Consider the following 3428-nt stretch of genomic DNA (forward strand, 5'->3'; position numbering starts at 1 on the left):
TCCTAAGATTTCTGAGCATGCCCAAAGGATTCGTCTTAAGTTTCAGATGGCTAGAGAGAGAGAGAGAGGCAGAGGAAAGGACGCCTTCACTTAAACGAACACTCATTAGTCAGCTTCCACTAGCGGCCGTAACAGACCTGTTTGGATAGCCATTACAGGGGAAGGTGTTCTGCGGGAAAGAGGAAATAATGAAGCCCCTTTCTCTTGATTGGCATTCCCACCAAAGCCTCGACATGTTTAAAGGAACAACAAAGCGTTGAGACCTGCAGACTGAGTACTTTCACTGCTTATTATGCTGAGGGTTTACGGTCCTATAACCAATAGCTTCTCTTTATTGTTGCTGTTGTTGTCTACCATTGTGAATCTTTGTAAACAACTTCTGTTTCATTAGCATTCGCTGGGGTAAATGGAAGACATTTGAGATTGTCGGTCATGTAATGAGAACGAACATGAATATCCATGAGCAATAGAAAAGATATGACACTAGTTATAGGTGGATTCAAAGAAAGATGTTATAAAATTTGATTGTAATTTCGACACTGTGTTTGAGGTTTTACTTGCTTAATAAAGGCTATAAGTGAAACCACTCCATTGTCGAAAAGTGAGAGTGGTACTTGGCGGTGCAGGGTGGCTGAGGTGCTGTATGTGGTTGCTAGGGCGTTGCTATGTTTTCTGTGTGCTGCATAGGTGTTAGAGGTCTTTAGTGGGTTACTATGAGGCAGATGCGATGTTCTGGGTGGCTGGTAAATATTTAGATATGATTTAATGTATAGAAGTCTTTCATAAATGTCTCATTGGCAGGTATGTATTTAATGAAGCAATACTTTATTTAGTCATACGTGCCTCTGCCTATATCTTCGTAAAAGAACTAATAAAATATCGTTACATCTTTTGATGGAATGTCCACTAAAGTTGTTGTTTATTTATTTATTTATTTGACATGGAATTTTTAAAAGTTATCAAGCAGACACATACAAAAATTAAAACCTGCTCATTTTGTTAAAGTCACCATGAAACAAAAAAAAATGTAGTGTTTTTTATAAATTACTTATCAGTGCTCTTCATTACTTTAAAAAAAAAATCATGTGCCCACACATTATTTAATCAAAAAAGGATTTCCTCTTCTAAAAGACTTAAGGGGGTCGCACATTGTTTTCTATGAGTATACGCACACAGGCACCGACAGGTGACTCCTGTCCGCGGCACCCACACTGTCAGAAAAAAGGTGCAAAGTTGTCCCTTTTTCTGTCGCTGGGGTGGTACCCTAAAGGTACATTTTTGTACCTTTATGGGTATACAACACATTGAAATGTTGTACCTTATGGGGTACAATATTATACCCTAAGGAGCAATTGTGTACCATAAGGCAGTGGTTTTCAAACTTTTTCAGCGTGCGGCCCCCTTGTGTATGGGGCATTCCTTTTCAGCCCCCCAAAGAAAATTTGTGACAAAAAACTGTTCTAAAACTCAACATTTTAATTAAAAAACATATTAAATTATACAAAAAAGTAGTGCTTTTGGTTAGAAGCCTTATTTTTTTTAGGTTTAATTACACAGAATTCATGATAAATGAATGTATTTTATCAAATGTCATGAAACTGGGGCCCCCCTGGCACCATCTCACGGCCCCAGTTTGAAAACCACTGCCATAAGGAACAATTTTGTACCAGTTAAATTTTAGGGGAACAAAAAACAGTTAACTGTACCTTTAAAGGTACACAATAGATCCTTAAGGAACAGGTGTGTACATCAAAAGATACAACATTGTATTATGTTTATATACCTGTAAAGGTACAAAACGGTACCTTGGCGTACCACCCTTGAGTAGTAACTGCACTGACAGTGCAATTACTACTCAGGAAGTTGCTCAGATCCCTGTCGCGCCACAGAGCGACACTCACATAGTGCAACATTTAATAAAATCATATTTGTACCAAATCATTAACGATTAACATTGGCTGCTAATGCATATTTTCCATTTTGAAGTAGATGCTATCTGACTAAGCTTCCGGTGTACGATACCTTCGAGTTGTCCTAGCTGCACATCTGGTATGCGACCCCTTTTACTCTTTACTTCCTGTCACAAGAAACAGCATGGGAAAAGTTTGTGTAATTAGCATGGCCTAACTTCCAACTATCTGATCAGTCCTCAATAGACAAAATCATGTCCCGTCCTACATTTTTTTTTTCTCATTTTAGAAGCCATTTCACTCGGATACACTTCACAATATGGAAAAGAAGACCATGGCTACTTCAGTTTCATTGTGACTAGATTTGTGCCTTTTGGTACTTATGTACAGTCATATGCGACAAATGCGGGGCATGCAGCGACTTACCGTGTCCTTGCAATGTATTTTTTATAAAAAACCGCCAACTAAAACATACAGATGTATGTTGATCATTAATTACTGTTCTTTTTGTAAGTCACAATTAAAGGGGACTTTATACTTATGCGCTGATTGTTTGGCGTAGCCTACACAGAGATGCGAACCCTACGCAGTAGCCTGACGTGCACCTCTCCCAAAATGTAAAAGCGTGTCACAAGCGCTGTGATTGGTCTGCTAGAACCCCTTCTGTCAGGTCAAAAAGATCTGCGGCGCTTTTCCTCATGCATTTCCTATTGCAGGTTATACGCTTGGATACTGCCTCCTCAGCCTGATCTCAAGAAAATTCGTACATATTTTACGAGTTGGCTAATTCGTATCAATTCATACGAAGTTAATCGTACAAAAACGAATGATTCTCATAAAAAAAAAATATAACGAAACCTAACCCCGATCCAAACTCCAAAAAAATCCAAGAATGTGGTCACATGAATTAAAGGTCACATTCTTTCTGATCCCATTTTTTAAACCCTAGTTAGTGTGTAATGTTGCTATAATAGCATAAATAATACCTGTAAAATGATAAAGCTCAAAGTTCACTGCCAGGCGATATATTTTTTTAACAGAATTCGCCTTTCAAAGCCTACAGCGAACGGCCGGTTTGGACTACAGCCCTCTACTTCCTGCTTTAATGACATCACTAGAACAGTTTTTTTACTAAACTCCACCCACAGGAATACGTCAGTCGCCAGCTAAGCTAACGGCAAGCTAAGCTGCTATCGAATCACAACACACTAAACAAACTACACAATCAGAACTTGATATGTATTTCTGAAGGACTTCACAGAACAAGGAAGACATCAGCCTGTTTTAAGGACAGTGAAAACAGCAGTATACAGATAAGTAAATTGTGTGAAAAATACCGCGTTTTTTTACACATGAAACATGAACACGTTATATTGTGCACTGTTAACTAGGGATGGGTATCGTTAAGATTTTAACGGGATTACTACTCTTACTGATACTGCTTAACAGTCCGGTACTTTAAAGGTATTCTTATCGGTACTTTGGCCAATGTTAACATTTGATCATGAACCTATCTTC

The sequence above is a fragment of the Paramisgurnus dabryanus genome, chromosome 22 (assembly GCF_030506205.2).
Source record: "Paramisgurnus dabryanus chromosome 22, PD_genome_1.1, whole genome shotgun sequence".
NCBI classification, from domain to species: Eukaryota; Metazoa; Chordata; class Actinopteri; order Cypriniformes; family Cobitidae; genus Paramisgurnus; species Paramisgurnus dabryanus.